At 40.1% G+C, this 15,106-nt stretch overlaps 1 protein-coding gene across 1 annotated transcript in view; it reads left to right on the top strand.

Annotated features, from left to right (window-relative positions):
* The window catches only part of DNER (delta/notch like EGF repeat containing), a 330,436-nt gene that overhangs the window by 87,828 nt on the left and 227,502 nt on the right, over positions 1 to 15,106 (top strand). The gene's annotated exons all lie outside the window — the stretch shown is intronic.

The following is a 15,106-nucleotide window of genomic DNA, read 5'->3' as shown; positions in this document are numbered from 1 at the left end:
CATGAAAGACCACCTAGTGATTAGACTGCTGAGAAGTAACTGTTAATTGCTAATAACCGCTGTAAAATTACGACCAGTAATTCCTATTTTCGTATGATATTTTCTTCAAAGATGCTGAAGGAGAGGGTAAGGTTTTAAAGTGTCCCACGTTTGAAACCATCAGCAGCGTTGGATCCCCATTCATTCAACCTTCCATTCTTTCAATAAAATACATGCAGGTGTTCTGTAAACATCTGTCCCTGTTTCAGCTGCAGCTTTTCACAGATTGTCCATGTCCACAACTCCTCCAGCTGTGGCCTTCAAGACTTCAAAGACCCAGGGTGCTTTTCTTTCCCTCGGCCCCGTTGAGGGTTTGATAGTATCCTGGTGGCGCTGTCCTTTGAGTGAGCACAAACTGAGCTTGTCCTTTGTGAGTGACTTCACCCTGAATAGCAAGTCATTCAAACCGTGGGGACCTCCAAAGGCTGTGTGGATACATCCAGAAATGATCAGATCACTCATTTCTGAGTAACATTATTACACATCAAGGTATGGGAAGTTTATCTGTTTTTACCTCATTAAAATTTTAGCAACTTTCAAAATCTGTTTGATATTTTTTTGATTAAAACTTTTGGGAGGAAGATTTAAATATATTTGTTTGTGTATATGAGATAGAGATTAGGTAGAAAGCCTCTGAGTTTGATTCAGTTTTAATATTCGAGCATTGTGACTAAGGATTAGGTTGTTGTCACTGATGCCTTAACTGTGAAAACTCACAGTTGTGGGGTATATATTATGAAGCCGATTAAAGGTATACTTCTTGCCCTCATTATAATTAGAGAAATCACATATAGTGCCAGTCAACTTCAGGGGTCAGAGGCATTCCTTAAATGGTTAATGGACATTTAAAACATTTTTTTCCTTTTTTTTCAAGATATTTAAAAAAGCTTTTATTTTATTTACTTACTTAAAAAGTATGTTTTGAATCTTCAAGATGAAAACATTTGGAATTTTCAGAATAGTGGGAAAAAGGAGTTTGGGACTCAAACTGTAAAAAAGTGACCTAACAATGTTGAGAAGTGAGTATTTCTATAAAATGAAACTTCCAGATAAATGAAGCTTTCCTCCTTAACTATCAAAGCATTCTTTGTTGGTGTCAGTTTCTAAATTGTGTTCCATGCTTCCTAGCCATTGTGTAAATAGTGGATGATGTAAGGAATATGTCAGTGTTACACAGTTAAAATCTCAGGCTCTGGAGACTTCCTGGCTTCCAATTTTGTTTTACCACCCGTAGCTGTGTTCCCTTGGCAAGTTGTCAAACTACTTGACCTCAGTTTTCTGGTCTGTGAAATGGGAATAATGATAGTGTCTCCCTGGTAGGTACATTGGGAGGATTAAATGAGTTAATATTTGTCGAGTGCCTGGTATATGCACTAAGCACACAGTAAATGTTAGCTGTTATTATGTAAATTTTTTGATTTATATTATGAACATAACTTACATACTATACGATGCTCTGAGGTAGCAGTGATCTCAGGGATGATGATAGGACTCCTGATTTTTCTTCATTCTTCTGATTGCTTTGGATGATTTTTCTCCCCCACGTGCTTTTGTTTCTCCTTTTGTCATTGATTCATTCCATGGTGGTTAGGAGGACAGGTTTTGAGAATGAGAGACCTGGGTTTTACTTTTGACTTTATCACTCCCCAACTCTGAAAACTTGTGCAAGTTATTTCACCTCTCTGGGTCTCAGTGCTCTTATATATGACCTGGGCTAGTTGTGCCGTTGTCTTCAGAGGAAAAGTTTGGCACGGGATAATAATAGCTGCCTTACTATCCTTAATTTTTATGTATGCATAGTTGCCTAGAAAAGATATTTATTCATAGTTGCCTAGAAAAGATCCTGAAGGTAATCTTGTGATTTTCCTGCAGAATAAAGTTTGTAAATATATATGTATATATATATATATATATACTTATATATATTTATTTATATATAGTTATATGTAAATATATATACACATATATAATTTTATCCTTTACTTCTTTTTTTAAAGTAATATCTCATTTTAATAGTACACATTTTATTTTGTTAGTTTCTGCTTTATAACAAAGTGAATCAGTTATACATATACATATGTCCCCATATCTATTCCCTCTTGCTTCTCCCTCCCTCCCACCCTCCCTATCCCACCCCTCTACGTGGGCACAAAGCACCGAGCTGATCTCCCTGTGCTATGCGGCTGCTTCCCACTAGGTATCTATTTTACTTTTGGTAGTGTATATATGTCTCTGCCACTCTCGCACTTTGTCCGAGCTTACCCTTCCCCTTCCCTGTATCCTCAAGTCCATTCTCTAGTAGGTCTGTGACTTTATTCCCGTCCTACCCCTAGGTTCTTCATGACAATTTTTTTTTTTTAGATTGCATATATATGTGTCAGCATACGGTATTTGTTTTTCTCTTTCTGACTGACTTCACTCTGTATGACAGACTCTAGGTCCATCCACCTCACTACAAATAACTCAATTTCATTCTTTTTATGGCTGAGTAATATTCCATTGTATATATGTGCCATATCTTCTTTATCCATTCATCTATTGATGGACACCTAGGTTGCTTCCATATCCTGGCTATTGTAAGTAGAGCTGCAATGAACATTTTGGTACATGACTCTTTTTGAATTATGGTTTTCTCAGGGTATATGCCCAGTAGTGGGATTGCTGGGTCGTATGGTAGTTCTATTTTTAGTTTTTAAAGGAACCTCCATATTGTTCTCCACAGTGGCTGTATCAATTTACATTCCCACCAGCAGTGCAAGAGGGTTCCCTTTTCTTCACACCCTCTCCAGCATTTACTGTTTGTAGATTTTTTGATGATGGCCATTCTGACCAGTGTGAGATTATATCTCATTGTAGTTTTGATTTGCATTTCTCTAATGATTAATGATGTTGAGCATTCTTTCATGTGTTTGTTGGCAGTCTGTGTATCTTCTTTGGAGAAATGTCTATTTAGGTCTTCTGCCCATTTTTGGATTGGGTTGTTTGTTTTTTTGATATTGAGCTGCATGAGCTGCTTGAAAATTTTGGAGATTAATCCTTTTTCAGTTGCTTCATTTGTAAATATTTTCTCCCATTCTGAGGGTTGTCTTTTCATCTTATTTATGGTTTCCTTTGCTGTGCAAAAGCTTTTAAGTTTCTTTAGGTCCCATTTGTTTATTTTTGTTTTTATTTCCATTTCTCTAGGAGGCGGATCAGAAAGGATGTTGCTGTGATTTATGTCATAGAGTGTTCTGCCTATGTTTTCTTCTAAGAGTTTGATAGTGTCTGGCCTTACATTTAGGTCTTTAATCCATTTTGAGTTTATTTTTGTGTATGGTGTGAGGGAGTGTTCTAATTTTATTCTTTTACATGTAGCTGTCCAGTCTTCCAAGCACCACTTATTGAAGAGACTGTCTTTTCTCCACTTTATATTCTTGCCTCCTTTATCCAAGATAAGGTGACCATATGTGCGTGGGTTTATCTCTGGGCTTTCTATCCTGTTCCATTGATCTATGTTTCTGTTTTTGTGCCAGTACCATCAATCTTGATTACTGTAGCTTTGTAGTATAGTCTGAAGTCGGGGAGCCTGATTCCTCCAGCTCCGTTTTTCGTTCTCAAGATTGCTTTGGCTATTCGGGGTCTTTTGTGATTCCATATAAATTGTGAAATTTTTTGTTCTAGTTCTGTGAAAAATGCCAGTGGTAGTTTGATAGGAGTTGCATTGAATCTGTAGATTGCTTTGGCTAGTACAGTCATTTTCACAATGTTGATTCTTCCAATCCAAGAACATGGTATATCTCTCCATCTATTTGTATCATCTTTAATTTCTTTCATCAGTGTCTTATAATTTTCTGCTTACAGGTCTTTTGTCTCCTTAGGTACTGTTATTCCTAGATATTTTATTCTTTTTGTTGCAATGGTAAATGGGAGTGTTTTCTTAATTTCACTCTCAGATTTTTCATCATTAGTATATAAGAATGCCAGAGATTTCTGTGCATTAATTTTGTATCCTGCTACTTTACCAAATTCATTGATTAGCTCTAGTAGTTTTCTGGTGGCATTTTTAGGATCCTCTATGTTAGCATCATGTCATCTGCAAACAGTGACAGCTTTACTTCTTCTTTTCCGATTTGGATTCCTTTTATTTCTTTTTCTTCTCTGATTGCTGTGATGAAAACTTCCAAAACTATGTTGAATAACAGTGGTGAGAGTGGGCAACCTTGTCTTGTTCCTGATCTTAGTGGAAATGGTTTCAGCTTTTCACCACTGAGGACAATGTTGGCTGTGGGTTTTTCATATATGGCCTTTATATTATGTTGAGGAAAGTTCCCTCTATGCCTACTTTCTGAAAGGTTTTCTATCATAAACTGGTATTGAATTTTGTTGAAAGCTTTCTCTGCATCTATTGAGATATCATATGGTTTTTCTCCTTCAATTTGTTAATATGGTTTATCACACTGATTGATTTGCGTATATTGAAGAATCCTTGCATTCCTGGGATAGACCCCACTTGATCATGGTGTATGATCCTTTCCATGTGCTGTTGGATTCTGTTTGCTAGTATTTTGTTGAGGATTTTTGCATCTATGTTCTTCAGTGATATTGGCCTGTAGTTTTCTTTCTTTGTGACATCTTTGTCTGGTTTTGGTATCAGGGTGATGGTGGCCTCGTAGAATGAGTTTGGGAGTGTTCCTCCCTCTGCTATCTTTTGGAAGAGTTTGAGAAGGATAGGTGTTAGCTCTTCTCTAAAAGTTTCATAGAATTTGCCTGTAAAGCCATCTGGTCCTGGGCTTTTGTTTGTTGGAAGATTTTTAATCACAGTTTCAATTACAGTGCTTGTGATTGGTCTGTTCATATTTTCTATTTCTTCCTGGTTCAGTCTCAGAAGGTTGTGCATTTCTAAGAATTTGTCCATTTCTTCCAAGTTGTCCATTTTATTGGCATATAGTTGCTTGTAGTAATCTCTCATGATCCTTTGTATTTCTGCAGTGTCAGTTGTTACTTCTCCTTTTTCGTGTCTAATTCTATTAATTTGAGTCTTCTCCCTGTTTTTCTTGATGAGTCTGGCTAATGGCTTATCAATTTTATCTTCTCAAAGAACCAGCTTTTAGTTTTATTGATATTTGCTATCATTTCCTTCATTTGTTTTTCATTTATTTCTGATCTAATCTTTATGATTTCTTTCCTTCAGCTAACTTTGGGTGTTTTTTGTTCTTTTTTCTCTAATTGCTTTAGGTGTAAGGTTAGGTTGTTTCTTTGAGATGTTTCTTGTTTCTTAAGGTAGGATTGTATTGCTATAAACTTCCCTCTTAGAACTTCTTTTGCTGCATCCCATAAGTTTTGGGTTGTCGTGTTTTCATTGCCATTTGTTTCTAGGTATTTTTAATTTCCTCTTTGATTTCTTCAGTGATCTCTTGGTTATTAAGTAGTATATTGTTTAGCCTCCGTGTGTTTGTATTTTTTTACAGGTGTTTTTCCTGTAATTGATATCTAGTCTCATAGCGTTGTGGTCAGAAAAGGTACTTGATACAATTTCAATTTTCTTAAATTTACCAAGACTTGATTTGTGACCCAAGATATGATCTATCCTGGAGAATGTTCCATGAGCACTTGAGAAGAATGTGTATTCTGTTGTTTTGGATGGAATGTCCTATAAATATCAATTAAGTCCATCTTGTTTAAGGTATCATTTAAAGTGTGTGTTTCCTTATTTATCTGCATTTTGGATGATTTGTCCATTGGTGAAATTGGGGTGTTAAAGTCCCCTACTATGATTGTGTTACTGTCGATTTCCCCTTTTATGGCTGTTAGTATTTGACTTATGTATTGAGGTGCTCCTATGTTGGGTGCATAAATATTTACAATTGTTATATCTTCTTCTTGGATTAATCCCTTGATCATTATATAGTGTCCTTCTTTGTCACTTGTAATAGTCTTTGTTTTAAAGTCTATTTTGTCTGATATGAGAATTGCTACTCCAGCTTTCTTTTGATTTCCATTTGCATGGAATATCGTTTTCTATCCCCTCACTTTCAGTTTGTATGTGTCCCTAAGCCTGAAGTGGGTCTCTTATAGACAGCATATATATGGGTCTTGTTTTTTTATCCATCCAGCCAGTCTATGTCTTTAGGTTGGAGCATTTAATCTATTTACATTTAAGGTAATTATTGATATGTATTTTCCTATTACCATTTTCTTAATTGTTTTGGGTTTGTTATTGTAAGTCTTTTCCTTCTCTTGTGTTTCCTGCCTACAGAAGTTCCTTTAGCATTTGTTGTAAAGCTGGTTTGGTGGTGCTGAATTCTCTTAGCTTTTGCTTGTCTGTAAAGGTTTTAATTTCTCCATCAAATCTGAATGAGATCCTTGTAATCTTGGTTGTAGGTTTTTCTCGTTCATCACTCTAAATATGTCCTGCCACTCCCTTATTGCTTGCAGAGTTTCTGCTGAAAGATCAGCTGTTAACCTTATTGGAATTCCCTTGTGTGTTATTTGTTGTTTTTCCCTTTCTGCTTTTAATATTTTTTTTTTGTATTTAATTTTTGATAGTTTGATTAATATGTGTCTTGGTGTGTTTCTCCTTGGATTTATCCTGTATGGGACTCTCTGTGCTTCCTGGACTTGGTTAACTATTTCCTTTCCCATATTAGGGAAGTTTTCAACTATATTCAAATATTTTCTCAGTCCCTTTCTTTTTCTCTTCTTTTCCTGGGACTCCTATAATTTGAAAGTTGGTGCATTTAATGTTGTCCCAGAGGTCTCTGAGACTGTCCTCAATTCTTTTCATTCTTTTTTCTTTATTCTGCTCTGCAGTAGTTATTTCTACTATTTTATCTTCCAGGTCACTTATCCATTCTTGTGCCTCAGTTATTCTGGTATTGATCCCTTCTAGAGAATTTTAAATTTCATTTATTGTGTTGTTCATCAGCGTTTATTTGCTCTTCAGTGCTTCTAGGTCCTTGTTAAATGTTCCTTGTATTTTCTCCATTCTATTTCCAAGATTTTGGATCATCTTTACTATCATTATTCTGAGTTCTTTTTCAGGCAGACTGCTTATTTCTTCTTCATTTGTTAGGTCTGGTGGGTTTCTGCCTTGCTCCTTCATTTGCTGTGTGTTTTCTCTGTCTTCTCATTTTGCTTAACTTACTGTTTGGGGTCTCCTTTTCGCAGGCTGCTAGTTCGTATTTCTCGTTATTTTTGGTGTCTGTCCCCAGTGGCAAAGGTTGGCTCAGTGGGTTGTATAGGCTTTCTGGTGGAGGGGACTAGTGCCTGTGTTCTGGTGGATGAGGCTGGATCTTGTCTTTCTGGTGGGCAGGATCATGTCTGGTGGTGTGTTTTGGGGTGTCTGTGGCCTTATTACGATTTTAGGCAGCCTCTCTGCTAATGGATGGGGTTGTGTTCCTGTCTTGCTAGCTGTTTGGCATGGGGTGTCCAGCACTGTAGTTTTTTGGTCATTGAGTGGAGCTGGGTCTTGGTGTTGAGATGGAGATCTCTGGGAGATTTTCACTGTTTCATATTACGTGGAGCTAGGAGGTGTCTTGTGGACCAATGTCCTGAGGTTGGCTCTCCCACCTCTGAGGCACAGCCCTGACTCCTGGCTGGAGCACCAGGAGCCTGTCATCCACATGCCTCAGAGTAAAAGGGAGAAAAAAATTAAGAAAGAAAGAAGATAAAATAAAATAAGGTTATTAAAATAAAAAATAATTATTAATAAAAATTTTTAAAAATACAAAATTTAAAAAAAAAGAGCAACCAAACCAAAAAACAAATCCACCAATGATAACAAGTGATGAAAACTATATTAGAAAAAAAAAAAAGACTGAACCCTAGGACAAATGGTAAAAGCAAAACTATACAGACAAAAATCACACACAGAAGCATCCACATACACACTCACAAAAAGAGAAAAAGGGAAAAAAATATATATGTCATTGCTTCCAAAGTCCACCTCCTCAATTAGGGATGATTCGCTGTCTATTCAGGTATTCCACAGATGCAGGGTACATCAAGTTGATTACGGAGATTTAATCCGCTGCTCCTGAGGCTGCTGGGAGAAATTTCCCTTTCTCTTCTTTGTTTGCACAGCTCCCGGGGTTCAGCTTTGAATCTGGCCTTGCCTCTGCATGTAGGTCCTGAGGGCGTCTGTTCTTCGCTCGGAGAGGATGGGATTAAAGGAGCAGCTGATTCGGGGGCTGGCTCACTCAGGCCCGGGGGAGGGAGGGGCACGGATGCGGGGCGAGCCTGCGGCGGCAGAGGCCGGCGTGACGCTGCACCGGCCTGAGGCGCGCCGTGCGTTCTCCCGGGGAAGTTGTCCCTGGATCTGGGACCCCGGCAGTGGCGGGCTGCACGGGCTCCCGGGAAGGGAGGTGTAGATAGTGACCTGTGCTCGCACACAGGCCTCTTGGTGGCGGCAGCAGCGGCCTTAGCGTCTCATGCCCGTCTTCGGGGTCCGCGCTGATAGCCGCGGCTCGCGCCCGTCTCTGGAGCTCCTTTAAGCGGCGCTCTTAATCCCCTCTCCTAGCGCACCAGGAAACAAAGAGGGAAGAAAAAGTCTTTCTCTTCGGCAGGTCCAGACCTTTACCCGGACTCCCTCCCTGCTAGCTGTGGCGCATTAGCCCCTTTAGGCTGCGTTCATGCCGCCAACCCCAGTCCTCTCCCTGGGATCCGACCGAAGCCCGAGCCTCAGCTCCCGGCCCCCGCCCGCCCCGGCGGGTGAGCAGACAAGCCTCTCGGGCTGGTGAGTGCTGGTCGGCACCGATCCTCTGTGCGGGAATCTCTCTGCTTTGCCCTCCGCACCCCTGTTACTGCGCTCTCCTCCGTGGCCCCGACGCTCCCCCCTCCGCCACCTGCATTCTTCGCCTGCAAAGGGGCTTCTAGTGTGTGGAAACCTTTCCTCCTTCACGGCTCCCTCCCAGTGGTGCAGGTCCCGTCCCTGTTCTTTTGTCTCTGTTTTTTCTTTTTTCTTTTGCCCTACCCAGGTATGTGGGGAGTTTCTTGCCTTTTGGGAGGTCTGAGGTCTTCTGCCAGCGTTCAGTAGGTGTTCTGTAGGAGCTGTGCCACATGTAGATGTATTTCTGATGTATTTGTGGGGAGGAAGGTGATCTCCAAGTCTTACTCTTCCGCCATCTTGAAGCTCCTCTTCTCTTTTACTTTTGTTTAGATGCTGAGGCAGCCGGGTGTTTTACTTACAGGCAAATAAGCTATTAATATACATTCATGTATTTCAGGTATTCCACAAAATATTATAAAATATGCATAAATAATATAAATATATATAAATAATATATAATAATCAGGCTGGAAACCACTGTAGTAATATTATATCCACTATTACTCAATTATTAAAGAATACAGTATTAGCCATTTTCCTAGCATGTGGTAAGTTACTTTAAATGAGTTTTCCAGATACCTGAACTTTACTCTTTAAGTTCTGATATTTTTCTTTGCGGTCATTTTTCAGGAATGGCCCTCAGTGCACTATATGTGTCAGCAGCACATACAGAACATAATTTAACCTTTTTGTTGACTCAAGAGCATGGTTTTGAGCATTAATTGTGGATTGTTCAGTAACTACAACCATCTCCAAGTGTGATCAGAAGGCGTGGGCTGGTGCCTCTTCACCCAGCGGCCTCAGACGGCCAACATGTTGATTCCATGTTTCTCCCTTTTATATATTTTGCTGCTTCTCTGTGCTTATGTCAGTGACTCTGTCTATAGCAACAACTTCTCTTTCTAATGTGTTGCTTCTAATTTATTTGGGGCTGTGAAACCAGAAAATCAGTTCTGTTAGTTTCGTCTTCAAAATGAGAATAAACTATTCTGATCAAAAGTCATGTCTGGGGCTTCCCTGGTGGCGCAGTGGTTGAGAGTCCGCCTGCCGATGCAGGGGACACGGGTTCGTGACCCGGTCCGGGAAGATCCCACATGCCGCGGAGCGGCTGGGCCCGTGAGCCGTGGCCGCTGAGCCTGCGCGTCCGGAGCCTGTGCTCTGCAACGGGAGAGGTCACAGAGGCCTGTGTACCGAAAAAAAAAAAAAAAAAAAAAAAAAAAAGCCATGTCTGTGAGTACAGTGTATGGTTGTTCAATGAGTTTAAAAATCATTAGGATTTTAAGTTATGTTTAATGGTATATGCTAAGTAGGTGAATTAATATATAAAATTTTGATTGGACTGTGAGACCACATTGAGGTGTTAAAAGAAAAACACAAAGGAATTTTAAAAAGGGAATATCACTTCATTTGGTTTGTCTGAAAGGTCCTGAATTGGCATACCTCCAAATTATTAAGTTAAGCAAATTTACTAAATTAGTCAACCTCAGTCTACAAATAATCACGAATAAAATATGAAATATGTAACATTAGAATTTGAAAGGCCACTGGAGCATGATGCTGGGTGGAAGAACTAAGGCTTGTGGAGTCAGAATTCAAGGACGTGGACTGCGTGTCCTGTTTAGGTCACTTGGGCACCAGCTCTGTGATGCTGATTACGTATGGTGAGCTACATTTTCACTTTACGTGAGGGTCCTTGAAAATGGGTCTTCGTGAAGCCAACAGAGGTTGCCTTGAGAATTACTGAGCTGCCGATATTCTGGAATCACATGTAAGACACACATTAAAAAATATCTGGTGTGGTTCCCTTTTTCAGTCCTATATTTTTCTCAGGGAGGAAGTGGTGAGAACTCTTGCCCAAGTGAATTGTTTTGGCTTTGCATTATCTTCTTCCTAGAATGGAAATGTTGTCTTCTTTGGGACCTTCACATCGTGTAGCTTTTTGTTGTATAAGAACACTAAATATTTCCTTCTACCTCCAGAAAGTATGGAATTTTGGATCCATCATTTCCTGGCTGGTACCTTATGTGATTTTAAAAAAAGAATTGTTGTGATCTTTCTGCATGTATTGTTTTCCTCTTAGGATATAGGGCTGGTGGCTTCTGAAGGCCATTAGGTGCAGCCCTTCATGCAGGGAAAGGGTGGTTATTTTCATTTGACAGATGCAGAAAACCGAAGCTTAGGGACAGGTGACTTGTCCAAGCTTAGAGGACTGGGGACTGGCTTTCTGATCTGGGACACTTTTCATGCTTATTAGACACTCTTTCTCTGGCTCCTTTATGAAGTACAGAAATAAATTACTTAAAATATTAGAAAAACAAATGCCAACCTTTTTTTGATAAAAAATTGAAGTATGAAGGAATACAACTAATGTGCTTGATAGGTCTGTTTTAACATCCCTTTTCAGAGGGGTGTTAGTTGTTGAGAACAGTTGTATCTAAGCAAAAGTAATTTGAAAAATAATTTTTCATTATCTAAATTATGATAACTTATTTGGAATAATTGTCACAGGTGACAAAGTTTTAATTCAAATGAGAAGCAAATCAGTGTTTTAAATAGTTCTATATAATTAGATTGCAATTGTTTGAATAAATTAGATCTAAATCCTGGAAACTGTGTCATAATCTCTATTCTAGAATGCAAATTTATTGTTATAGAATCAAGAAAGGGAGCTTTTTCCTTTTTTCTTTTTAAATTTACCATTATCTCTATACTGATTTTTGTCATCAAGCTACTGTTGAGCTTCGATAAATAAGATTAAGTGGGATAAAGGATTTCCTATTTACTGAATTTGATTTGTGGAATTTGAAATTAATGTGAGGTTGAAATGCCTGCTTTTCATTCGTTAATATCTCTATGGTGGATGTGCTCTGGTGTCGGCAAATATCAGTCATATTCAGGGCCTCTCTGTGGCAGGTTGTCACACCAGAGCTAGAGCAACCTGCATCAGACCCTCCCATCTCCATAACCAGGCCAGTTCTCGGCCCAGTGACCAGGATGGGCCACACGTCTGTGATTTAAGGTACATCAGGAATGGCGTCACCCCATGGTATAAGGGATTAATAGCATTGTAGATGTCAGACCTTCCAAAGGCCTAGACTTTACCTAGACTCTAGACAACTCTATCCTTTTTACCTGTGATACCCAGAGACGGGGGTGACTGCATAAGTGGATGGAGCTCGCCACGGTAGCATTCTCTCTTCTACGGCAGTGTTTCTGGGCACAGAGAAGGGAAGGAGGGACACACAATATCTAGGAGTGTGTTTTTGGGGTGATCTGTGAATTGGTTGAAATGATATGTAATGTGTGCTCTCATTTTGATAACAGCCCCCTGGATCAGAGATGACCACTCTATAATTGAGTATACTCTTAAGAATCAGGGCTTGATGGTGTTTACTGTAATTGACTAATGAGAAAAAACAGCAGTAATAAATAAATGATGTCTCTGCTTCAAGCAAGGGTCAAAAGTCACCATGGCACCATACGACACAGGTTTTAAGATGGGTTGAACGCGGAGAGGATGCGGCAGGATTAAACGTCACAGTGGCCCTTGTGGCCCTGGTAGTAGCACGGGTGGGCAAGCTCAAGAGCATCTTCATGGAGCACGGTCACCTTGCGAAGAGCCAACCGGCCACAGCAAAACAGTATCCTCTGCTACATTAAATTAATTTACATTTTATTAGTTTTGTCATTTTTTTGATAAAATTTTTTATTTTTATTTTATATTTTTGTATCATTTTGAGCAACAATTTCAACTTCAGCTGTGGTCAGCTGAGGATCTGTGCCACTTGTTTGCCAGTAACAGAGGTCCCTTTCCTTTTCAAGTTTGATACATTTCTCTGCCCCTTGATGACTCAGACTCTCCAAAAGCCAGACTCCTTACTGGGTCTTACTTATCTGCTCTTCCTGTAACTGCTTGCATTGTAGTAACTGTCCAGAGGAATCGTTTCTGAGGCCACAAGGATCATAGTGCAAGGGTGACCACCGAAGGAGCCCTGTGCTTTGTCCTCTAGAGAACAATTCTAAACCCTCGCTTTGGACCGTTTGGAAGATGCACGTCAGGGTGGGAAAATGTTGCTAACTGTCCTGCCTTATTGAAGATTAGGGCTGTCAACCTGGGGCTCCTCCTTTCCTGCTTGTTTGAAGCAATTTCCCTGATTCAGAACCGCGTGACGGATGTGGTGTTGCAGGCTGTGCAGGGAAATGTGACCCAGTAAAGCTGCCTCGGTCTCTAGCCTGCACCTACGGTGACTTCAAAAACTAGCTTCCAAGGGTCCTTTCAAAAAATAGCAACCTCAGAACAGGCTGCCACCTTCTGGGAACGTTTTCGAGGCATCCATCCTTCTGTCAAAAAGCAATCAGCTCTGCGGATGTTCACGGGGAATTAAGAAAAATCAGGAAAGTTTGAAGAAAGGGGAGCATAAGGTTGTGAGAGGGGTTAGAAGACAGAGTTCGAAATCTGTGTAGCACCTCTCCAGGTTGTTCTAGACAGACCTCATAGTAAAATCTATTATCCTGTACATTTCATTTCCCCAACCAGCCATGAAGAAAGTGGGGACTGGTCCCTTGATTTTATATATGATGAAACTGTAATTCAAAGTCACTGTTCACTTAGTAGAGGAGGTGGGGCTGGGACCCAAGGCCAAGAGCCCAGGCTCTTAGCTCTGTTCTTTGCCTGGTCCGTTAACTTAGAGATAACCCTGATCCAGCCCAGAAAAACTGCCAGAAAGTCTTCTGGATCCACAGACCTACCTCTTGCCCCAAGAAATTGTGATTCAGCCAATGAAATGCCCTGTAGGAGGGTCTAGAAAGAGGTTAGAAAGCAGGGCAGAGATAAAGCTGAGGGTGGAATGCGTGTCGAGCTGGTCTCACTTGCTCCCAGCGGTAGTGGACTGGTGAGGCTGGGCAGGTTGGAGAAAACTCGAACATTCCATCTAGCTGTGTTTCATATTTTTTTTCTGACGTATCTCAAATTCCCAGATACTCACATTCAAGTATAAAACTCAAACTTTTTGGGCGGCCAGACATAAAATTACTCTTGCTTTACTCCTGACTTTCTTTGTCTATGCCATAAAGGCCTTCGTTAGTGTGTATAATTAGGAATAGAAGGCTCAGCAGTTCTGAAGAGCGGGCGAAATAAAGATGAATGATTTTCTGACTTAATAGTAGGTATAGTCATTTGTTTCCCAAGGTGTGCTCTGATTCACCTGCCTCCAGCTGTCCTTCCTGAAAGGTGAATGAGTAAAAGAAAAAATCCAGACACCTTAGCAGCTCTCGTGTGTTTTTTTTTGGGGGGGGAGGAAGGTAAAATATAGTAAAAACAACATATGCCATATATTATGTTTGTGGTGTGTGTTCACATCTCTTGCATCTCAGATGTCTCATCTATAAAATGGAGTTGATAACACTTGCCTAACAGGATTATTTTGACGTTTAGAAATCATGTTTATAACACTTATAGCACCACTACAGAACATTCACTCAGTATATGAGAATTTCTGTCATCACTTTTATTTTCTACGCAATATGCCGATGGGTCATGTCTCATAAGTTGAGGGTGATGTGACTATAATTCAGGTGATCTGCCTCTTTTGCACTCATATATTTGAACGCTTGATTGTGCTTTTTACAATAGTGTGCACTGAGTGCCAAACTACTAAAAATGCTACTGTCGTTATTGGTAATGCTGTTTGGATTTTATTTCTTCCCTTTACCAGCAAAACTTCTGTTTTGGGAAGCAATTATTTATAGAATGAACTGGCTATTAATCTATATTACAGTCATCAAAATTAGATCTTTTTTTTTTTGTTTTGCGGTACGCGGGCCTCTCACTGTTGTGGCCTCTCCCATTGCGGAGCGCAGTCTCCGGGCGCGCAGGCTCAGCGGCCACGGCTCACGGGCCCAGCCGCTCCGCGGCATGTGGGATCTTCCCGGACCGGGGCACGAACCCTCAACCACTCTCAACCACTGCACCACCAGGGAAGCCCAAAATTAGATCTTTTAATAAAGCTTTGTTTGCTAGAAATCTTCCCTGCAGAGTTGGAGAGAATAAAGGGACTGATAACTGGACCTCACATCAGACATGTTGCGCTGCAAACGTTGTAATGAGGACACAAATGCGATTGAATTTTAGATAGAGCTGAGCCATTGTTTTATCTTACAGCAGGTCCCCTGCACTTTGTCTTAAATAGGCAAACACATATTCTGGTCAAAATAATTTTGTATATTGGACTAGGTTCTTGCTTTCTTTTTTTTTTTTTTTTT

This window comes from Kogia breviceps, chromosome 2 (assembly GCF_026419965.1).
Source record: "Kogia breviceps isolate mKogBre1 chromosome 2, mKogBre1 haplotype 1, whole genome shotgun sequence".
Taxonomy (NCBI): domain Eukaryota; kingdom Metazoa; phylum Chordata; class Mammalia; order Artiodactyla; family Physeteridae; genus Kogia; species Kogia breviceps.
The sequence above is the reverse complement of the archived record's forward strand: the minus strand, read 5'-3'. Positions and strand labels throughout refer to the sequence as shown.